Source organism: Humulus lupulus, chromosome 4 (genome assembly GCF_963169125.1).
Source record: "Humulus lupulus chromosome 4, drHumLupu1.1, whole genome shotgun sequence".
Taxonomy (NCBI): domain Eukaryota; kingdom Viridiplantae; phylum Streptophyta; class Magnoliopsida; order Rosales; family Cannabaceae; genus Humulus; species Humulus lupulus.
This window is the reverse complement of record NC_084796.1, coordinates 47,778,374-47,803,791: the sequence shown is the minus strand read 5'-3', so window position 1 is coordinate 47,803,791 and position 25,418 is coordinate 47,778,374.

The following is a 25,418-nucleotide window of genomic DNA, read 5'->3' as shown; positions in this document are numbered from 1 at the left end:
CAACGAAGAGATGTGTTATCCACAAATAATAATAATAATAATAAGAGGGACTTACCAAAGTCCCTTAAGTTTGATGAACACAAAAAAAAAAAAAAAAAAAAAGGAGAGAAAGGGGAAATAATGTGAGGGATTACATAGCAACAACATACATAGGCCGAATACAAAGGAACCTACAAATTTCCATCCTGACCCTTCCACTCAAAAATCTTTTCAACTACATAATCTCCAAAGGGAGACAGGTCAAAGGTGGGGTTGGTCCTCCATACAACGTGCGCTCAACTATGCGATTCTCAGCATTCACAAGCTCAGCCTCGAGCGCAATAATCCTCTCGTTTAAAGTATGGATGGTAGCCTCTAGCTGGGTGTTGGTGTGAGAGGTTGATGCAACCTGGGCTAAAACGGTGTCCCTCTGGCAAACCGCCTTGGTCAGTTGACTTGACAAGACATCCTTTGCTGCCTCGGCCACCGATAGGTTCCCAAATGCCTCCTCGAGCTTGCGTTGTAACCGTTGCGTCGATGAGGAGTTTGAGGCGATCAGCCGATGACTCAAGATAGAAGCCTAAGTAAGGGCAAGGACATAGAATAAAGCCTCGAGGGTTAGGCAATATCAAAACAAAATGAAAACAAAAAATATATATCATAAATGAATAAACCGAGTATCTCGACAAATACCTGCAAGGAGGCTTGCATATAGGCGTCTTCTAGCTCAGCGTCGGGGACATTGTGCAAAGTTCCCCACTCACCTTTGGGAAAGTTTCCCAGATGATGGCTCATGGCTTCCCCATACTGGCTTGCCAGAGGATGATCTTCGAAAGCAGAAACATAAGCTTGACTGGGGGAGATGCGTGTGCTTGCTGAGGCATGTTTTGGCAGGGATGGGGATCGAGAAGGTCCTGATCCATCCACAGTGGTGCAGGGAGCAGAAGAGCGCAGAGTCATCTCCTTAGGTAAAGAGGCACCTGAAGACGCCTGCCTAGGACGCCTCCCCAAGGGTAGAGGAGCCCCAGCAAAAGATGGAATGACGAAATTCCTTTTAGGCACAGAGGGGCGGGGGACAGAGGCATCTAAGGCAAACTCGCCGCCAAGCATCGACGGTGGCATCCGAGAGATAACACCGCCAGTATGTTCGTCATCGGCCACGCCCCTAGCCCTGCAGGCAAAAGAGTACAAGCATGAGTAGTTCTCAGACACTACTGTCTCCTCAACATCCATATGATCGCCCGAAGGGTAGACATAGTCTCTATCGGCTACCTCGTCATAATTACCTTCATCGTGGCCGTATAGCCACGGATCTGCAGGTTCAGATGAGGCGGGGCATGGACCCGCAGGTTTGGGTGAGGCAGGGCGTGGATCCACAGATTCAGATGAGGTAGGGCATGGGCCCACAGATTCAGAGGAAATGAAGCACAGAGAGACAATTTGGTCCGGGGTCAGCAACTTGTACAAGTGAAAGTTGCTCTCTGTAAAAAGGGTGCAGGCTTGTTTGCATTCACCCGGCAAGGCCAGGATTTTCATCACTCGGTCGCGAGCTGACGGTTTCAAGGTGGAGCCAACAACCCCTAAGAGACCTGCCATCAAGAGAAAAGAAATAACTATAGTTAGAAAAACCATAGAAGAAAAGCCGAGTAAAAAGAGAAACCTCTCATGTATGAAATCAAGCTGAGAATAGTCTTACTTGGGGTGTTGAAGCTAGTGTGTCGGGTGTGCCCGCTGTAAGTGAAGAAGTAGTCTGTCTTCCACGAGCCCCTATTCGAAATGGAGCCCTCCACGAGGGAATTCCCTTTATGGGCCACAGCTTTCTGGAGCTGGTAGAACCCGGGGGCAGATGTATTCGCCCTAAGGGTGTAGAAGTAATGAACCTCGCCCATGGAAGGCCCTCTGGAATGCACCTAATGGTACAACACATATAGGCTGCTAAGAATCACCCAAGAGTTGGGGGACAATTGTAGAGGCGCCAGTTCAAAGTAGGTAAGCACTTTTATGAAAAAGGGGTCAAGCGGAAGAGCCCTACCAGATCTGATTATGGAATCGCTGAAGGCCACGAACCCTTCTAGCGGCTCAGATGCGCGTTCATTACGCTTTGGGATGATGAACTTGAGATTTGATGCTAACTGATGAGCCTTCAGCATGTTGGCCAGTTTAGTAGTGGTAAGGCTGGACCTGCCCGTTTCTTCGAAAGTGTCAGAGTTCGGCATCTCAAGTACCTGGGCAGAGATAGGCAGTTTATGAACCATAGACTTTCTAAGGATCCTAGAAGACCCCCCACATGTCCTATATCTACCAGCACTTTGCTTGACCCTAGGGCGTAAGACCGGGGGCAGGGGAGGAAGCGTGGGTGGGATCATAAAAAGAAACTTCGGTTCAACCGATTCACGTCTACCGCCTTCGAAGAAGGGACCCCTATGACTAGGAGACTCGTCACCACAAAAGGAAAAAGGATTAGGGGACAAGTTTTCTTCTAGGCAAGCGATTTTAGAAAGGCAATCCTGAAGGATTGATTGTAGCTGGGAAATGTATGTCGCATGCTGGGGGAAGAAACCTAAGCCCTCATCCCTGATATTGGATTCTAGCTCCTTCTCCAAGTCGCACGCTTTCTGTCTGAGTTAGGACAATCTCCGGAGGTAGAGCTTTCGCACACCCCCACGGTTAGAGGGTCTACAAACGTCAGCCTCCGAGTCGGAGGATGACAACTCAATGAATTCAACATTGGATGGACCTTTGGGACATCGCCTAGATGCCATGGACCCACTAAGACTCGAGGGTGTATATGCATAAGGGTAACCCTATATCTACAACATGAGTGTGAGGGGTATAATAAAAGGGCCTAAACATATGTACATGAAAGGCCATACGAAAAGAATGACAAACTCTGAAGAATGAGTGTCGTACAACTAGTAATTCTACCCCCGCGTAATCGATATAAAAAAAAAAGAGGAAGGGGCATGTGTATCATTGGAGGAAGGAGGCATACCTGGAGGTATATGTATGAAGCCGAGGGTGTGCAAGGATAGACTTGTGGAGGCGTAAGGCCACTTGAGCAATAAGCGAGGGCAAGACCGTAGGAGCAAGAGAATGCCTAGCGTCACCCCAATGCTAGCCCAAAAAAAAAACAAAAGAATCAGGAAAAATAATAATACAAAATAAGGGGAAGGAAGGAAGATGAATAAATGAAATGGAAGGAAAATTACCTCAAGAATGCTTTTGTGGTGGATGGAAACTTTGAGCTCTTGAAAGTGGTTTGGAGGGAATACCACTAGGCTAGGCAAGTTTTGGTGTGGAGAAATGACTTCAAGCCTAGGGGTATTTATAAGGAAAGTCAAGGCCCCCTAGCAATTGGATTCAAGTCCATATGAATAGTGGGGATCAAGAGTATAGGCAGCCTTGGGATCCGCGATTAAGAATGATTGGCCCTTATGCAATCTTAGGGACATTCATGGATCCCCCAAAAGTTTTATGGTTTTTGTGTTTCTTTGGACACTATAAAGAAACATAACTTCAAAACTCACTTTGTGTTTCTTCAAGCATCATTGGATAGCGCTCCAAGGTTGAGTCCACCAAAATTGGCCGTACACATCAAACAAGAGAAGAAGAAAAAATTCTACAAGCACACTTGAAAGTGTACTTATAGACTCGGGGGCAAGTGTAAATGTTGAGTAATATCCTAAGAAATATTTGAAATGGTGTTCATTCTTGAAGGCTTTGCAAGGTCCGATGTGCCTACGCTAGGGTGATAAGCTCAAGTGTCGAGATGCATAGACACATGTATCCAAGTATAAGTCTTCAAGGGCTATCATGTGAGGAACTTGCCATGCAAGGCTACCCTATGTCTCGCTATGCGAGGCTGCCTTGTGTCGCACCGTGCGAGGCTCCCACGCACACCCTAGTACCCGAACATGGGTACCCTGAGGCACCACCCTTGCTATACGAGGTTCAAGGCTAGCCTCCCGCACGCTGCGTCTACACGAAGCATCACACCCAGCCACCGTGTGATCCGCATAGGCCAGCCTTGCTATGCGAGGCACCCTCGCTATGCGAGGGTGTAGCCTCGTTGCTTCTCACCGGTCTCGCGCCCATAGGCGCACGTGTCCGTGCCATTGGCCGGCCTCGCTGCTTCTCACGGGTCCCGCGCCCATATGCACACGCGTCTGCACCATTGGCCAGCCTCGCTGCTTCTCACGGGTCCCGCGCCCATAGGCGCACGTGTCTGCACCATTGACCAGCCTCGCTATGCGAGGGTGCAACGTCGCTACATCTCATGAGTACACCTTGTCCCACCAAAAACACCCCCCGCACCTTGGTTTCTCATGACATGTAAGGTTTGGAGCCTCCTTGATATATGTACGAGGAACACTTGGAAACACCAAATGGGAATGTCAGATAATCATTGGGCACCAAACATGAATTGATGAGGACGACTGGGTACAAGGTACGTACACTAATATAGGATGTATGATCATGAAGAGGTTAGAGGAGTGGCCCTTTCATCCACGTCTGACGAGTAGTGGCGGTACGAACTTGTACGGAGAGTGGAGGCACTACCTGAGCACCCCCGACAATATTCCAGAGTCCACAGTATGATGTCCTACACCACTACTTGGGCATTGTCAGGGGTAGACACCACTATGTCCTGAGCCACTACCTTGACCCTATACCTGCATACGTCCATGTCCCTTGGGACCTACTTGTATCAGGGGCCAATAGAGCCCACCTATAAATAGGTTTTGACCCCTCAGGTTAAGGGGTTGGAAAACGGATTGTATGAGGAGATGTTTTAAGAAATATATGATATTTGTTCCATTGTAGTTCTGTATTTTCTGATGATTCAAGTTCTTTCCATCTTATTTTTAGCTATCTTTAGTAGAATAATATGAGTTTTCTAACCTTAAATCGTTGACGAGTTCTTACCATCAACAAACATGTCATCAAATCATAAAGTTCATGCCTAGCAATAACAGCCTTAATCACGCATGCAAATAATGTTGAGTATAAACATCAACCGATGATCATAATAATCATCAAGGGCTTTTAGCCCTAAATAGAAGAGTGACAATTGTAAAATTCACTAAGGTGGGTTCCATTCCCATTAGCCATATGACGATAGGGTCACCTGGGCTTTACAAATAAGTGATCATTTCACAAGCTTAAACGAGATAGGTATTTGATGAATAGTCACCAACATAAACCTACCGAGTGACCATAGAGTCACAACTGTGGGATTCTGCTCCCTTAGCCATGTGACAAACAGTCACCTAGGCCTTTGGCCCTGGCTCTGAGTAACTAGTCATAGACTAGTCAAGCGCTTATAATTTTCATCGAACTTAGGGTCGGTCCAACATTAATGCTCATTTGAGTCATTAAATGATGATATCTATTAGATCTAATCTTTTATCGACTCTGCATTCATGATGCTTGTGCCGTTTCTGGCTATTAGGTCAATAACACGCGACCAATGCCAATCCTGAATAGTCAGGGCCACGCACAAGTAAGAAATGCTACCAAACATATATCATATATCAAATATCCAAATGCAAGGCATTCAACATGCTTACTTAATAATTGCTAGCATAATTAGGATCATGCATAAACATAGAGAATCAAGCTCTGATCAATCTCATATTCAATATTCATGGCACTCCCTAATCACATGTTTATCGTGCATCACATGCATCATATTTAAACACTCGACATGCCTCAATAATAACCACGCATGCCACATAGATAGGGTGTCGTTTTCTTACCTCGAGTTCGAGCAAGAATCAGTAAAAGAACGACCCTTGAGAATGATCAATCTTTGATCCTTTAGCGGTCACCTAGTCATAACCAAATATGAAATCCCATCAATAAAATAAATCATAAAAAGGTTTATATTCTAAAACCTCACTCTCGGGACCAATCCCGTGCTTTCGGGACTCCCAAACCACCCAATCAGGGTAAAGGAACCCATCCCCGAGCCTTAAAAGTCATCTCGAGCCCTAAAATAGGCTTGCTGGAAAATGGACTAGCGCTGGGGCGCTGTCCCAAGTCAGAGAGACCCAGCTCTCTGCCTTGCCTAGCGCTGGGGTGCCAAGACTAGCGCTGGGGTGCCAAGACTGGCGCTGGGGCGCCATCAACAGACCAGAAAAATCTCTAGTTTTCCTTCCTTGCGACTTCCCCTGAAAACTAAGCTTCCAAACCAATCCCAAACATCACCTAAACATCAAATTCAACCCCTAGACTTCATTCCTACCTCAACCTCATCAAAACCCAAGCAAATATCTCCCAAAAACCTCATTGAATTCTCAACCTATCACTTCACAATTTTCAGCTGAAAACTAAATGAAAAATAGAGTATAACCAGAATTCATGGCTTAATTCTTACCTCAAGCTTGAATTGAGTCCTCCTCAACGGTTGAACTAAGGTTATAAGCTCCAAACCTTGATTTCCTAGCTTGGTTCTTCAAGTAGGGTTCAAAAATTAGAAAATGAAAAGAAGAGAATGAGAGGTACGGGAGAGAGATGAGATAGGATGATGATGCTCTAATTTTCTTATATTTTCTACAGCTTTCTTGTTTTATATCTTTCATTTGCCAATTGACCATATTGCCCCTAGGTTTAAATAAAGTCCTTTAAAGCCACCAAGGGCAAAACCGTCCTTTCCCACCTATCTCGTTAATCATAATTAACACCCTCCAATTCCCGTTATTCTCTAAATTCTCAAATACCAATAATTCATATCTCGTTACCCTTGAATTCCCAGCAATCTTATAATCCTTAAATCACCCCGAGCCCCGAAACTAACCCCGTTATGACTAGAGCGATAACTTGCATTCCATGATCGTCTCATGCCGAATGGCTCGAAAAAATCCACAATTAATGTGGTATTATTTATAATTCACCCACATGCATGAAAGTACACAATCACGCCATCAACGGGAAAAATTACCAAAATGCCCTTATAATTAAAAATGGACCCATATGCATGCATTTATCATCATATTATAATATAATTCACATAGACATGCATATCACCATTTAATAACATAATAAATCAATTATGGCCCTCCCGACCTCTTAATCAAGGTCCTAAACCTTATTAGGAAATTTGGGGCATTACAATTCGGTTTCTTGGTTATACCCTGCGACAGAAAGGATGCAAGGGTTAGAGAAAACTGAAGGAAGGACTAATACATTCCCCTGTGTATAATGTAAGTGTTCTTATCATTATCTCTATTTAAATTTAATTGTAGAAACATGGTCTAGGTTGTCTTATATTAATGTGTTTAATATATGATTTACATGAAAATAATTAAGATCCTGTATAAGTTTTCCCAACAGTTGTTGAGCTCGAGGCTGAGTTAATGTTTGTCGTTGTAGTTATTGGGGCTGGAGGTGCTAGCTGTAGTGCCAACCTAGCCTCTTCTACATTGATTAACCTCTGAGCCTGATGAGTGAACTCTGTGATTGTTCATACTGACTTCCACTGTATGTCATCCTAGAGGGGACTTCTTGGAAAGATTCCAAGCTCGAACAACCATTAGGTTACTACTATCATCAACATCGCGAGCCAAGGTCGCCTCGATGTTGAATCTGGCCAGATACTTATTTAGTGACTCTCCTGGCTGTTGTCGGATATTTGCCGAAGATGAAGCTTTGGGCTTGATGCTTTTTGCAGCCCGAAACTGCTTTTTGAACTCCTTTGACAATTGTTCCCATGACGAAGTTGAATTTCTTTGGAACTTGTCAAAGCAACTATTTGCAGCTCTCGTCAGCTTCGTTGGGAAGAGCATGCATTTGAGCTCGAGGACAACGTTGCTGGCTCTCATCATCGTGTTGAATGTGCTCAAGTGGCTACCAGGATCGATGTTCCCGTTGTATGGTGCAATATGTGGTATCTTAAACCAATTTGGGAAAGGCATGCTCGAGAAATGAGGAGCAAAAGGCTCGAGCTCCTCATCTGAATCGTAGGCTTTTTCCTTGTCCTTTCCCTCTCAAATGAGCCTAAACTGCTCCTCGAGCTGATTTATCATTTCCTGAACCGAATCTACCAGGGGTGGAGCCTGTACTAATGTGGGCTGGTTATTGTTCAAAGGAACTCCAGCCCCTTGTTGTAGTGTTGTGTTACAATTATTCCTGTCTAAGGGCTCCCTTTGGGCATTTAGATGTGCCCTTAAGTCTGAATTATGCCGGTTGTACTGCCCCCGGCTATGGTTCAAGTGGTCTCAAAGATCGGGACCATTGTCAGGATAATTCTCATAGTATCTCGATTCAATGTTATAGACAATCACCGACATGCTATAGTCTGACTTCCATCAAGAAAACTGACAGTCCTTTACTGTTGTGGTTGGGCATAGTCTTGAGGCGGATTGTCCACGTGCACTCTAATCCTAGTTTCTCATGAAGTCGATAGATAACTCCCAGACGGTTGGGATTGTCTCACCCATCTACGCCTTTAGTTAGCCCCTGTTGGGGCCTCGTGGTTACTCCTTTGCTCAGGCTGAGCGTGAGGGTTCCAATCTCAAATTGCACTCCTTGCACTTTGGGCAAGCCTCTAAGGTGCCCCTTCTCCAGCTCGAAATTTACTTAGGGCATGTGGCACCTCCCGCACTGGTGATGAGTGCCTTATTGGAGAGAGAGGATGCCTTATTGGAGATGGCAGTGGCCTTTCATTGTTCGCAGTTGGCCTCGCAGGCTCTGGGTTATTACTCTGAGCCGCGTGTGGGGGTGCTCGGTTATTCCCAGTGTTAGCGGGAATTTCACTGGTTTGGTTGGTATGTGTCGAGTTTCGAGATGAAGCCCTTGATTGGTTAACCCCAACATTTGCCTTAGCCTTTCTTGATCTTGTCTATCTCTCTGCTCGACCATTCTAGCCATCGTAGTTCCTCGAGGTCGCCCCCTAGTCCTCTGTGGGGGTGCCTGGGCTTCAGCTGCTTGTCTAGCTATTACACCCCACATCACTATGACTGCTTCCTGGAATGATGACTGGCCCTGCAAACCAACATTAGTCTTTCCAACATGCTTTGTCCTCACTCGCATGCTTCTTGGAAAAACTTCCCAATAGGTCACCCATCATGAGACTACTCCAGGTCAAGCACGCTTAACTTTGGAGTTCTCAATTGATGGGCCACCAAAAAGAAGATGCATCTTGTTGGCATAGGTAGTACCCATCAATCCATTTAAGTCATCTTCAACTGTGTAGTCCCATACCTACACAGTCTTAGAATCATCACACTTGACCTTTCCCAAGCGATGTGGGATTGAATAGCTTTTTACCCAGTCTTTCCCCCTGCGGATCACGAGATTCTGACTATCACAATCAGCCCCCCCCCCCTAAGGGGTCCGACATCCCCGTCGGCCACACTTCTGGCTAGGTCAAGGATCTGATACCAACTGTAATGCCCCGACTAATTCTAAGACCTTGGACCATTAAAACTATTAAGACATAGCTACTATTTTGGAATACATTCAAGAAATAATATAACTTTATTATAAAAATCCAAAATACGGGATCCCATTGTAATTACATAAAAACATAAAGAAAACATAAACCTTGAATTATTTGTTCACATACCAAATGCGGAAAAATATAAATTGAAAAGACTAAAAAAATATAAACTTCATCCTCTATCTTCCTGCAATCCATCCCTAATACGCATGCCAAAGCTACCATAAATTTGTCCCACCTTCCAAGCTTATTTCCCTGCACCATCTAAAATAAAAGGAATGAGCCTAATGCCCAGCAAGGAAAATCTACTAAAACATATTATAAAACATATATCATAAAAACATATATCATAAAAACACATGACGTAAGAACGTATATCATATAAACATAGGACTACAATATTAGTGGCCATTAACTCATTACCGTAGTATGTGATAAAACTATCTAGGTCCTCTGTCTACTAATCGAGGTAGGGTAGATCACAAAATAGTATATGATAAACCATCTTTGTCCTCTGCCTACTAATCGAGGTAGGTTTAATCATAACTCTAATCTACGATAATGATAAAAATCTTGGGATTGATTTGCTATCTAAGCAACTATAATTCTCAAGTGACTACAACATGAAACATGTACTGTTGACGGTAAGAACTCGTCAACGAAGTTAAGTTAGAAAAATCAAAGTCTATTGCTTATCAATGAAAAACTTCAACAATGTAATCAGAGACTTAGAAACTTAGAAAATAGTTGCAGAAGAAAAATTGGGAAAAGAACTTGTATTCCTTGGTTGTCTCAAGCTACAGTGTTTTTTCCAACCCCCTTCAATGTTGAAGAGGGATTCCCTTCATAGTGGACTCTAATTTCCCCTGATACATTGTGGTCCAGGGGACCAGATTGTACACAAGTACATTGTCAGGAGAGTGGTATCAGGTGTAGTGGTGTTGGCCCCAGTACATAGTCAGGGTCCGTGGGGTTGTCTCCACTACTTATTTAGTACGAGTGTCAGAGGAGTGGCGCCAGGCGTAGTGGTGCAGGTGGTGGTAGTGTCGACTCTGACATCTGGCCAAAAACAAACAGGCCATGTCCCCTCTCCTAGTACTCCCACTACTTGTCTGGCATGAGTATTCGGATCAGACATACGAGGTCTTAAAGGTCGTACCATGTACAAGATCGTATTGGTACGATCCTTTTGAATTATACTTGGGCTTTTACCTCTAAATGTTGGAGTCTCCATAGGTCTTCATAGGAGACACCCACTTGAGGTGCAGGGTGTGAGACATTTGGTGCATGCAGGGGTCGTGGCACGAAACAGGGCTCTTAGGCCCTTGGCACGAGACGCCCGAAGCACCTCAAGGCCACCCACGAGACGTGGGTGATAGGTGCACGAGATGCCACTCCTGGCGAGACACTTGTTGGCGCGCGAGATGGTCGTGGGTTTCCAAGGCGACGTGGCCTCACAAAATTCCTGGGTGTGCGAGGCGAGGCGTGAGATGCTCCCTCGCAAGGCCCTGGTGGTATGGCCCTAGTGGCACGAGATGCTCCCTCGCAAGGCTCTGGTGGCGCGAGACGGTCGTGGGTGTCCGAGGCGACGTGGCCTCGCAAGATGCCTGGGCGTGCGAGGTAAGACGATCCCTCATGAGGCCCTGGAGGTGCAGCCTTGGTGTCATGAGATGCTCCCCCGCGAGGCCCTGGTGGCACGAGACACTCCCTCGCGAGGCCCTGGTGTCGCGACCCTGGTGGCGCAAGACGAGGCGAGGGCATAACGGCCTTGCTGAGACGTGGGGGTGAAGGCCTCGCGTTGGTGCCTGAGGGCCTCGCGTGGCACACCTCCTAGGCTTGCAAGGCACAAGACGGGAGGTCTTGGGCGGCACACTTGCTAAGGCCTTGTTTGGTAAGGTTTCCCAATACACACCTAGGGACGTGGGCACAAGTCTGTATTTGGGCATTTTTGGCACCTTAGCATGTGCTTTGGATCTTCTACAAGCATGGAATTTTGAGCATCCACACTTGCCCCCCAGTCATGGAGAGGGCCTTTAGGCGCTCTGGTAGACTTTTCGACATGGTGTCTTGAAAGCATGGGTGGTATTAGTGGTGATCCTTGTGATTTCTTGAGATTGATCGTGAGCCTATCGTTTTGCTTTGTGGATCCCAATCTAGATGCCAAGCTCCCTTTCTTGGCCATTGATCAGTCTTTAGGTTCGATGGTTAAGATGAGCCTGCGGCTCCTATAAATAAGCCTTCATATCTAGCCTATTATTTGCACTTTACCTCTTCAGCTTAGTGGTTTTGGAATCCTTGCTCCTTTCAAGAGGTAAGGGGTTCAATCCCCCACAACCTCACTTTTGCTTTTTTTTTTTTTTTATTTGAGTTCATTTCTTGTATGTCTATATCCATGCAGGTACTTGAGGACTAAAACATCTTTTTCCTTTGTTTTTGCAGACGCGTACTTTCGACCGCGACGGTGCTTTCGGCCCTCAACCTCATTTTGACCACGACATCGCCCAATTTTACTTGCTTGAGGTATACTTTTTTTCTCCCTTATGTTTATTGGGTCTAAATTAGCACCACTCGGGATGGGGTACTTTGGCCTGAGCTCGTCGTGAGTTAACTCAGTTGAATGCCCTCATTCATACCCTGTAGTTGGTCATTTAGAGCGCTTGAGCCTAGAGGTTTTGAGCCCATTCCTTTGTGTTTTGTAGCAATCCCCTCATTTATACGTGAACCCTATTTACTTATGAGATGAGGTACCATGGCATGTGAAGGATCATTCGGTGTTCCTCTGGGGGTTGAGTTTGTAGACTTATCTTCAGACTCAGAGTCCTCCGAAGACAACCTTCACCAAGACTACGACACCTTGAGGCAAGCCCATATTCGTCATCTTGAGCACATAGCTGAACTTAAACGTAAAATCTGGGTAATAGATAGCAAAATAGACTCAGTTCTAAGGGGAGACGGAGTATCTTTCCCCCTTGACCTTAACGACCATATAGCGAACCTTAGGGTGACCCTTTTAGATTTGCAGATGGAGTTGGAGTTTATGGAGGGAAATCTCCCGCCTGAGCCTCCTACCCCGTTTTCCCCTAATGACTCTCATGGGGCCATCCTGTCTTCTCCCTAACCCTTGTTCTCGGTCTACCCTTGCTTAGCGCTTTCACACTCAGTGCCTCGGTGGAAGACCCTTGCTAGGAAGAAAAAATGGAGGGGTAAAGTGCCCTGTTTCTACCTCTCCTTTTTCTTTTGGTTTTGCAAATATGTCGAAGAGAGTACGGTGACAGGTGGCCCCTGAGCAACAAGAATATGGTCCCCTGTTGGCATCTACTCTGGTATCCCACGTGTCCCAGAATAAACTGCTAGAATTAGCAGAGAAATATTGTGTTAGCCCGGAGTACAAGCTATATGTTCCTTCGAACAAGTGCCAGGTAGACAGCCCTACTCAGGGCTTTGTGGTCATGAGTGAGCACATCTTAAAGGCGGGTGGTACAATCCCATTACACCCATTTTTCTTCATGGTTCTCAACCATTTCGACATTGCTCCGCTCCAATTGGCACCCAACAGCTGGCTGACTTTGAGCTGCCTCTTTATGGCGTATATGGAGCATGACGGGTGTGCTCCCTCGGCTCAAGAGGTGCATTACATGTACAACCTCATGCCCACCCCTAGATCCAAAGGCTTTTATTTACTGTAGAAATCCAAATCTACTGTCTCCTTGATAGAGGGTTCTATGTCCAACTCAAGGACCTGGAAGCAATACTTCTTCTTTGTGAAAGGTCTCATTTCTGTTCGTGAGCTCTTTCGCTCGGCTCCTAATAAGTACTTTAAGTTTTTTTTATTTTGAACTGATTGTTTTGGAACTTACGTTCATATTGGCAACTGTGTTGATTGTGTAGAAAACTTCATCATTCTCAGAGTTTTCGAGTCAGAATCGAAGGTGGTGAGCAAACTTATCGACGCTGACCCTGCTGAGAAAATGGCTGCCCGTCTCTTCACCGTGACCAACCTCAACCATTATAACCTATCCGCGGTTTCGGAGCCTGGGTTGCTGTGGCATATTTCTGAGCGGAAGAAAAAGTCTGTTTTGGCTGAACCTCAATCGGATGGGGGTGAGGCAGAGTGTGTGCCAGAGAGGATCTCCCTAGGACATAGGCAACCCCGTTGATCATCTCTGTCTCCCAGGGGGTGCCCTCCTTTAGCCCCTATAGACCATGACATGGCCTCCCACTCCCATGATCAACAAGCCATGCCGAGGGGATTCGTCTGTCCCTATTCTGAGGGCTTCGATGCTTCCCTCGAGCTTCCCTCAATCCTGGTCCATCGGGGGCTCATTTTTTTGATCTTCCTGTGCCCCCTCCTCCTTTGGTGAGCGGTTCATCTGTCCCTACCCAGCCAGGCACCCTTGGCTCGGAGGAGGCGCCTTGGGTGGGACGCATGGCGACCTCTTATGGGCAACGGTATGTCCAGGTCACCACGGATCATCCTGAGGCTGATTGGAGAGGTCTTGGGAGTTTCGCCATGTCGGAACTTGGGGAGACTCTTGTGCGCTCCGCCACTTGGGTGAGTTCATGCATCTTACATCGGCCTTACCCCTTTTCTCTCTCTCTCTCTCTCTCTCTCTCTCTCTCTCTCTCTCTCTCTCTCTCTCTCTCTCTCTCTCTCTCTTGTTTTGCTTATCATCATTATTATTATTTTTCTTGTGAAGACTTATACAGTGGCTCAACGATTTGCCGACTCGGCTCAGGACCTCTCCGCGTCGAATGCTGAAAGGGATCATCTAACGGTCCAGGTCCAGGGGCTCGAGAGGGAACTTGCTGAAACCAAACTTAAGTTTGAGAAGGCCCTGGCAAAGGCCTCTTCATCATCAAAAAAGAAGAAGAGGGCGACTGCCAAGGCCGTGATGCTGCAGGAGAAGGTCACTTGCTTAGAGGCCGACCTTGAGGGTGCAAAGGCTACCATCGCAACGTTGCAGGGGAGGGTCACTTCCTTAGAGGCAGATAAGGCTGATATTGAGTATAGATCCATAGAGCGCTCCCTCTATGGAGTATGGAGGCAAAATCCTAACTTTGATTTCTCCTCCTTTAGTGAGCACGTCATTGCCAGGCTGGTTGAGTGGAACGCCTACGGCAGGAGGCCTTGAGATCTTGCTTCTGCGATTTTTGTCGTTCAGTCCAATGTGGTTGTCTGCTCATTTGAGCCTTATTTTGCATTATCTGAGTCCTGTTACATTATCAAAACTATTTTATATATATATACATATGTGATCATTCATCTTTATTCCTCTATGTTCGAGGTCCTTTTGAGCCCGCACAATGGGATTCGATAGGTTCTCTTTTTTATTTATCAGGCCTGAGGTCCTTTGGAGCCCATGCGAAGGGGTTCAATAGGTCCCTCTTTGGTGCCTCTTGATTATACCTATTAGGATATATTGACCCTTTGGGTTCTAGTTATCCTTTTATATATTTTTGTGCGCGCTTATTATCGCTTGCGAGAAGCGTCCTTCTCGTCATTATTCATAGTACTATTTTTGCAAGGGTCTCTTTTAGGACCCTTTTTGGCTAGACAGCTTGGTGGCCGCTCTAGGCTTATTGGTGGGTGCTTCTCCTGAGGCACTTCCTCTTGTGGAAGCATTTACTCTTATTAGGATGCTTTTCTTGTAGGACCTTTTGACCTCCTTGATGTTCATAAGGGTAGCTAATCCTTGTGAACTCAAGTGATGCCTTACAAGGTATTCTTCTTTATTTACAAGGGAGGGGGGGGGGGGGGGGGGGGATCCTTTGAGGATATAGGGGTCTCGTTTGGGACCCCCTTTTTTTTCGACCCCCTATGTACTCTGCCCCCCAAGTAGTTGGTGAGATTTATCTCGGCAGGCACTTTGATCATTCCATTCATGCATTTTGATAATCATTTTGCTTAAATAAGAAACTTTACTACATATTCACTTAATGTCACAACACATTCATTGAAAACAGGTGAAGTACATGGTAACTTAATGTGACTTGTTCTTGCTACATATTAAGGAGTTCACATTGAACTTATAACTATTACATTTAACCTGCACGTTAGACAGGTCAATAACAACCTTGCCTCAATATGGAAGTCTTACTGATAATACTTCTTTAGATGTTTTGCATTCCATGCTCTAGGTACCATGGTTTCATCCAAGCATATGAGCTTGTAGGTGTTAAGGGGCACAACCTGGGCAACATGGTAGGGCCCTTCCTAGTTTGGCCCTAACACACCCGCGCTCGGATCTCGAGTGTTGGGTAGGACTTTCTGCAACACGAGGTCTCCTACTTTGAACGCCCTATCTCGCACCCTCGAATTATAATATCTTGCGGCTCGTTGCTGATATGTGGCTAGCCTCAGTTGTGCCCTATCTCTCTTAGCCTCCAACAGGTCCAAATTCCCAGCTAATGCTGCGATATTGGCCTGGTCATCATATGCTTTTGTGTTGATGGAGTTAATCTTCATTTCTATTGGAAGGACAGCCTCGCAGCCATAGGCTAAGGCAAAAGGCATCTCGCCCGTGGTGGAACGAGGTGTGGTCCTATAGGCCCAAAGCACATTGGGAAGTTCTTCGACCCAGGCCCCTTTCAACTTTTCCAACTTTGTTTTCAAGTTCCTTTTTAGGATCTTGTTGATGGCCTCCACTTGTCCATTGGCTTGTGGGTGTACTATAGTAGAGAAACTCCTCTTGATCCCTTTTTCCCTGTAATATTCCTCGAATACTCCTTCAAATTGCGTCCCATTGTCGAATATTATCTTGTAGGGTACTCCAAACCTGCAGACGATAAATTTTTTGACGAAGGTGGTGATTTTCTTAGCCATTATGTTGAATAGAGGCTCTGCTTCCACCCACTTAGTAAAATAATCGACTGCTACCACCGTGTATTTTGCTCCTCTTCTTCCTGCTGGAAACGCTCCAATCAAGTTAATCCCCCACACAGCGAAGGGCCACGGACTGGTCATGCTCACCAGCTCATTTGGTGGCTGTCTGGGGTAATTTGCATGCCTCTTGCATTTGTCACACCTCTTCGTGAAATCGCTCGCGTCCTTCTCCATGGTAGGCCAATAATACCCCTGGCGGATGGCATTTTTTGCCATGGACTGCCCCCCAGCATGATTTCCACATTCCCCTTCATGTATCTCTTGTAGAATTTTTAAAGCCTCTCCCTTATTTATGCACCGTAGGAGCGGGGTAGAGAAGCCTCTCTTATATAAGACCCATTCTACTAGGGTGTATTGGGCAGCTTTGTAAGTCAACCTACGGGCATCTTTTTTTTCCAAAGGCAAGGCCCCGTCATTTAAGTACTTCGCGATGGGTGCAAACCATGACTCCCTGGCTATTGACCATATGGATCATTTCTTCTGCTATGCTCGACTTGGAGAGGTATTCGACTGGGATGGAATCAAGCGTGCCTTCGTCTCGAGTAGAGGCGATTTTTGCGAGTGCATCAGCGTTTGTGTTTTGCTCCATTGGGATTTGTTCTATGGTGCATTTTTTGAACTGTTCCAAATACTGCTTCACCTTGGCGAGATATGCAGCCATTTTTGGGCCTCTAGCTTGATATTCACCTTTCACTTGAAATACCACGAGTTGTGAGTCACTAAAGACATGCAAATGGGTTACCTTTAACTCCTTAGCTAGCCGCAGGCTAGCCAATAGTGCCTCGTACTCTACTTCATTGTTGGAAGCTTCGAATCCGAATCTCAAGGCGCAATACATCTTGTGCCCCTCGGGTCTTGTCATTACTATGCCAGCACCGGCTCCTCCTTCGTTAGATGCCCCATCTACGTGGAGACTCCATTCTTCAGGGTGCTCTTCCTCTTTATGCACCGGTTCATTCCCTTCTACTTCTCCCTCCTCATGGGGTTGGGGCGCAAACTCAACTATAAAGTCTGCAAGTACCTGCCCATTGATTGAGGTCCTTGGGGTGTAAGTGATGTCAAATTGACTCAATTCAATCGACCACTTTAATAACCTTCCTGGAGTTTCCGGCTTGTGCAAGACTTGACGCAAAGGTGTATTGATGAACACCTCGATGGCATGAACATGAAAATAGGGTCTCAGCTTTCTAGAAGCCACTATCAAGGTATATGCCAACTTCTCTATTTCTGGGTATCGAGTTTCTGCATCTACCAACCGCTTGCTCACGTAGTACACGGGTTGTTGATGCTTCTTTTCTCCTTTGACTAGGGCAGCGCTTATGGCATGTTCTAATATAGCTAAATACAAGTACAACTTCTCCCATTTTCTGGCTTAGCCAAAAGGGGTGGTTTTCCAAGGTGTTCCTTCAGCTTGGTGAAGGCCTCTTGACAATCATCATCCCAAGCGAACTTTTTGCTCCCTTTTAGGATGTTGAAGAAAGGGAAGCATTTGTCAGTGGACTTGGAGATGAACCTAATGAGGGCGGCTACTCTCCCTGTTAGGCACTGCACCTCCTTCTTGCTTCGTGGTGGGATCATTTCCAGCAATGCCTTGATTTTTTCAGGATTGGCCTCGATGTTGGGGTTTTATGCCCTAATTAAAACCCAAATTCTTTGTGATCTCATTTTATTATCAATAAAAGAATAGAAATCATTTTTTGACTTGGTCAATCACTTTGCTCACATGTTTTATTTTCATGATTATTTGTTTAATATAAACTTCTATTAAATCCCGAGCATATAGCTAATCTTATTTATAGTGACGTAATCACAGTGGAATATAAATATGATTATATGTTCAAAATAAGTTAGTCCTAAGATTAGTCAGTGCACTGGATTTACACTGACTTGCCAATCTACGATATGATCTACTTACACATTACAATGTTATGTTCTTTCCAGAACATTAGCAAAGTAGATAAGATCGGATGTATTTGTTACATCGGACAGGACCGATATTGACAGTTGATAAGATAAGTAAACATACCGTTATTATCTATTCTAGTCATATCATATAGTTGACCATAGGTCAATTCAATCTCAATTCTGAGTGGTTAGTACTCTAACTGATTGTATTATTTGAGTTCTTTGACTTGTTCGTTACCAGCTTACCCTACGAACTAGCCCATACTTACATCTTGGGAACTCGGTAGTATAATTGAGTGGGAGTGTTAATCATAGATATGAACATCTATAGCTTCTGATGAAGAAGTGAAATGATGGTTTCCTTTTAGTTTGGTTCAAGGTGTTAAATGATAGAGATCTCATTTCAGTAATTAAATTAGTTTACTAAAATATCATTTACAAGGAACTAAGTGTTTTAAGGATAAAATACAATGAGGGGTAAAACGGTATTTTAGTCCTATCTCATTGTAGACCGTCTATAGAGGATTGAGTGACAATTATGGTTGTAACAATGGATAATTAATAGCGTATCTATATTTGTTATAGAGCGTTCTATGAATTCAAGAGTGCAATTCCAAGTCTATAGTGAAGTCACGAGGAATTAATAAGTTAGTAAATTTATTTGTTAGATTTATGATAACTTATTGGAGCTTGATTTCATAGGCCCATGGTCCCCATTGTACCTTGGATAAAATCATCTAGATAGTCTCAATTAATTGATTTAATCATCAATTAGAATTATCAAAGTTGACCAGGTCAATTTTGGATAGTTTCACAGAGTTGTATAATTTTGAGAAGAAAAGAGAAATTATGGCAGATTTATTAATTAAGATAAATTGGTATCTAAATTAATAAATAAATTTAAATCAAGGTTCAAATTATAAATAATTAATTTGATAAAGGATTTAAATAATTATTTAATTAATTAAATCAATAGAAAATAACACAGGCCTTGATTTTAAGTCCAATGGGCTTATAATCAAATGGGAAATTTCACGGGCCTATAGCCCATGATAATTTCGACCTAGGGCTTCAAAATGACTATTATTTTATTGATTTTTTAATTAAATTAAATGGCCTAATTGATTCTATAAAAGGAGTGCTTAGAGAGAAGATTTTAAGAGACGACAGATAAGTCACAAGTCAGATTTTCTGATAGTTTTATATTCTCTCTAAACACAAGTCCTTTTCTAAACCTCTTTGTTATTTTCTTTTCTTCTCTCTATATCTATCTCATGTGTTGAGAATTGCCCACACTAGTCTAGGTGGTTCTAAGGATACATTGGAAGATCGTGAAGACAATAGAAGATCGGTTCAGTTTCTTGATAATACTCTGCGACAGAAAGGATACAAGAGTTAGAGAAACTGAAGGAATGACTCTTAATTCCGCTGCGTATACTGTAAGTATTATATTATTTGTTTCTCTTTGAATTCAATTTTAGAAACATGTTTTAGGTTATCTCGTATTAATTTGTTTAATATTAGATATACATGAAAATAAATAAAGATCCTGTATAAGCTTTTTCCAACAACTGGCCTCAGAGCCTTTGGTAATATTTTTTTTCATGCATGAACATGTTTAAAATTGGATTTTTCGATATGTTTGAATAATTTGATGGTTTTTCATGTTTTTATGAACATATTGATTTTATGTGATTTTTAGCAATTTTTAGGTTATTTTGTTGTATTTTCTATGCTATTAATTTTTATATATGCTTTATTTTGTGTAAAACATAGAAAAAATTAATTAGAAAATGATTTTGGATTGAAAAATTGCTCAAAAAAAATTTTTGGAAAATTTTTGGCCTGGCTGCCCATGCGCGCGCGCACGCCCGCGCGCACCCACGCGCCACCCGTGCGCACGCCCGCGCGCATGCACGCGTGAACAGTACCGCGGGTACTATTCATCCAATTTTTTTTTTTTTAAATTAAAAAAAATTTAAAATTTTGTGGAAATAAATTATTTATAATCAAAACTAAAAATATTTTTTTGTTTTATCATTTAATTTTTTTTTTTAAAATAAGATATTTTTGTTAGTTGAGATTTAAATAATTAGATATTTTCTACAAAGATTCAAATTCAAATTTAAAATTAGACTAACAACTTAATTTTAAATCTTTTAATATATTAAAATATTAGAATTATGATATCAGATATTTTAGATATTTTCATTTAAATTCTTGATATTTTTATTAAATCTTTATTTGAAAATATAAATATCTTTTTATTCTATAGTTTTTAATATTTAAATTATTTGAAATTTAATATTGTTAGTTAGATATTTTTATGGATATTTGAATTTGTTTAACTATTTGAGATATTTTAGGCTTGTTATAACTATTTGTATTTTATTATTTTTAAATGGTAAAAATATTAGATAATAGTTGTAACAACACAAGATATTTTTTTAAAATAGTTTAGATATTGATTTTAAAATTTAAAATTGGTTAAATTTTGAAAAATATCAATTTTTTTTTCAGCCAATTAATAAAATATTTTTTTTAATAAATGGGATTTAAATTAACTTTGGTTAATTGTTGATAAATCCTATTTAAATTAAATTAATATTTTTTTTCTTCAAATTAACCTAAAACCAAGTTGATTGTTGATAAATGAAATTTAAATTAACTATTGTTAATTGTTGATAAATTTCATTTAAATTGACTTATTTTTTGTAAAAAATTAATTAATTTGAATTTTTTTTTATAAATTCTAGATAATTAATTGTGGTATTTTTGCAAATGAAATAAATTGTGGTATTTTTGCATAAATTCATAGAATTGCTCATATAGTAACATGATTAGGCCCATCCAATTATAACATGTATGTGTTGCACTATATGTGGTATTTTTGCAATTGGGCTTAGATGCATATAGTTGCCCATATGTTTGTAAGATATATGGTTTTTTGCCAAATAAAATATTCATAAAATGATAGGTTTTATTTGGGCCCATTAGAAAATGTAAAGTTTAAATTCCTCTCTTGTGGGTGATTCCACTTGTGAAGGCCCATTTGCTTTGCATGACTATAGTGGGCCTAATCAATTAATAACAATTAATAAAACGAAGGTTTAAATTCCTGTCTTTTGGACTTTGTATGGAAGATAGGGGGCCTTTGTAGTGGGAACGACATACTGGACCCAGCCCTCCTCCATACAAGCCCAATTGTTAAGGCCCATTTACCTGAGTTGGACTTAATTGTATAGGTTCATTATATTAGTTAAACCTAAATATTGATTAGCAACAAATTAATTCTAAATTAATTGAATTTGTTTCAATGTGACACTTTAGAATTAATAAGAAATTATAGGACTTTGGTTTTAAAAATTTTAATCTGTTTATTTTTTTTTTTTTTGGAAAACCATAGTCATTAATTTTCTAAAAATAAATAATAAAAATACTATTTTTAATTTAATAATGAGCTTATTTTAAGATTTTTATTCGATCTCCACCGTTGGTTTAACATAGTCAATAGCTTAATGGGGCCTCGAGGCGCTTTGATTCGTCCCCCTACGGAAGGTGTTCATTAGTTATTTTGACAAGGTTAGATCTCGAAAGATAGATAATTATAGGTCAAATTCTACTAGACTCACCCCTACGATGACTACTAGGACTAAATCTATGATTATTGAAACCGTGGGTCTAGCTCATAAAATAAGAGATTTTGTTTTCTTATTTTGATCGAATGGTAGGTTGTTAATAATGGTGTCCATTATTAAATGAGTTTACAACTCTATTTTACTAGTGGTATTTTTGACTCTCGCCAACCGGGACAAGGATATCATAGATTAGTTAAAATCCTAAAGAAATAGAGATATGATTGTTTTTGGTATTTTTTCTCATATCTTACATATTTTTGGTATATGTTGTGCTATTTCTTGAAATTTGTGTGAATAGAAGTTTTATTGAGCAAATGTGATTGATTTCTTTTTTTTTGATAATTTGTAGTTTTAAGTTAAGTAGTGTCTGTGTTTACTCTCATCCTTTCTCAACTTTTGATGGAGGAACTCACTAGAAAAAACTTCCTTAATTGGAAGCAGAACATCAACATTGTGTTGATAGGTGACAACTCCAAGTTCGTCATGATTGAGGAATCCCTAGAACAAGCATCGTCTCCGCACGTTCTTGATAACACCGTAAATGCTTGGATAACACTGTCTCCACACGTACGTGATGGCACCGTGAATTCTCGGATGGCATCATGTCTGCACGTTCGTGCTTAACTCAACTATGGTCTGACGCAGCTCATGAACGAGCTTCAGATTATTGAACCTGTCATGGGTGGACCTAGTAAAGGAGATGAAAATAAGACTACTGATGTTGCTGCTCATCTAGCTAAGGCTGAAGCTAACCAAGTTTCGTCTTCGAAAGCTGAAAACAAGAGGAAAGGTGGACAAATGAACAACCCCAAGCCTGCAAAGGCTGCAAAGACGAGTGCACAACCACGTGCACAGATGCCTAAGGGGAAGAACATGAAAAATAAGAAAGGTAAAGATAAATGCTTTCACTGCAAAGAGAAGGGGCATTGGAAACGAGATTGCCCTAAGTTTCTAGCAGCGAAAAACAAAGCTTCTTGAATAGTGGGAGGAAGTGAACGAAGGCAGCTTAAAGCTTAGAGTTGGGAACAAAGCGTTCGTTAAGGTCCAAGCTAGAGGAATAGCTCGTCTGAAGTTCGGAAATAAATACTTAATTTTAAAAGTTGTATTTTTTATTCCGGATTTTAGTAGAAATTTAATTTCAGTTTCCATGTTGCAATTAGAACAATTTGTTATGACTTTCACAAGTTTTAATATATCTATTTCTTTCAATGGATCACAATTGTGTATTGCATGTTTGGAAAACGGGCTTTATATTCTGCGACCTAACGAACCCCTCGCTCTTAATAATGTTTATTAAAAGTAGCTAAACCTAGGACCAATAAACGTCAAAAGACCGATAACAAAAATATGACGTATTTATGGCACTTGAGACTAGGTCACATTGGCTATGATAGGATTCAAAGACTTACAAAGGACGGACCTTTGAGGGAACTCACCTTAGGTGAATTACCTGTCTGTGAATCTTGTCTAGAAGGCAAACTGACCAAGCGTCCATTCTCTGCAAAGGGTGATAGGGCCAAAGAACCACTTGGTCTTGTGCATTCAGATGTTTGTGGGCCTTTGAATATACAAGCCAGGGGTGGTTTTGAGTATTTCGTCACTTTCATTGATGATTACTCTAGATACTCATGTCTTTACCTAATGCATAAGAAATCAGAAACATTTTCAAAGTTTCAGGAATTCCTAGCAATGGCTCAGAACCAATTAGGTAAAACGTTAAAGATCTTGCGATCTGATAGGGGTGGAGAATATTTGGATATGCAGTTCCAAGATCATTTAACTGAACTTGGGATTTTATCACAACTTACTGCCCCAGGTACTCTGCAACAAAATGGTGTAGCGGAACGCCGAAACAGAACTTTATTGGAAATGGTTAGATGCATGCTTAGTTACTCAACTCTACCAACTTCGTTCTGGGGACATGCAATTGAAACCGCAAATGACATTCTCAATGTCGTGCCGTCAAAATCAATCCCCAAAACACCTTTAGAACGCTGGATTGGTCGTGAACCTAGTTTACGCCATTATAGAATCTGGGGGTGTCCCGCTCACGTCATGAGGAAAAAGGAGGGAAAGCTAGAACTGCGAACTGAAGTTTGCATGTTTGTTGGCTATCCTAAAGGTACTCGGGGTGGACTTTTCTACAGTCATTCAGAAAAGAAAGTGTTTACTTCTACAAATGTTACTTTTCTGGAAAATGACTATGTCCAGAACTTTAAACCTCGCAGCAAAGTAGTTTTAGAGGAGATGGTTAAAGAATTGACTCCAACCAATGTTCCATCGTCATCAATGCGTGTTGATGATGAAATTCCCACTCTTCATGTACAACCGACGCAAGTCGATTTAAATGAAGAAAGTACCACTGTTCCTGAGCAAACAGTCACGGAGCCTCGTCGTAGTGGGAGGGTTTCTAGAAACCCAGTTCGCTATGGTTTGGATGGTGAAACCAATATTGTTGTTGGTGACACTAGTGATGATGATCCATTGTCTTTCAAACAGGCAATGGCTAGCCCTGAAAAGGAACTATGGCTCGAAGCCATGAAACAAGAAATGGAGTCTATGTACTCAAATTCCGTCTGGGATCTTGTGGAAGCACCTAGTGACTTTAGGGCCATTGGGTGCAAGTGGATCTACAAGAAGAAACGAGGTGTTGATGGAAATATCGAGACTTATAAATCTCGATTAGTGGCAAAGGGTTATACCTAAAGAGAAGGTGTGGACTATGAGGAAACTTTTAGTCCGGTAGCCATGCTCAAATCCATTCGCATCCTCCTATCCATAGCACCCGCTCTCGACTATGAGATTTGGCAAATGGACGTCAAGACAGCTTTTCTTAATGGAAAGCTTGACGAAGTCATTTATATGGATAAGCCAGAAGGATTTAAAGTATCTGGACAAGAATGAAAAGTTTGTAAGTTAAATAGGTCCATCTATGGACTTCAACAAGCTTCTCGTTCCTGGAATCTTAGGTTTGATGAAATAATCAAAACCTATGGCTTTGAACAAAATATTGATGAGCCCTGTGTTTACCAACTGAAGGCAAATCAAATAGTGGTATTCCTGGTTCTTTATGTAGATGATATCTTACTCATTGGAAACAATGTTAAGAAATTATCAGATGTGAAGAATTGGTTGAGCACTCAATTCCAGATGAAGGATTTGGGTGAAGCAAGTTATGTTCTAGGTATCCAGATCATCAGGGATAGAAAGAACAAACTTTTAGCTCTATCTCAAGCAGCTTACATTGATAAAGTGCTTGAACGTTTCTCAATGACAAATTCCAAGAAAGGGCGTCTACCGTCCCGCCATGGAATTCATCTTTCAAAGAAGCAGTCTCCCCAGACTCCTGAAGAGGAAGATGCAATGAGAAAAGTTCCTTACGCATCTGCAGTTGGAAGTCTGATGTATGCCATGTTGTGTACTAGACCAGATATCTGCTATGCAGTGGGAGTAGTGAGCAGGTATCAGTCAAACCCAGGACCGGAACATTGGATAGCAGTTAAGCATATCCTGAAGTATTTGAGACGGACTAGGGATTATATGTTAGTCTACAAGGGTGGTGTTCTGAACC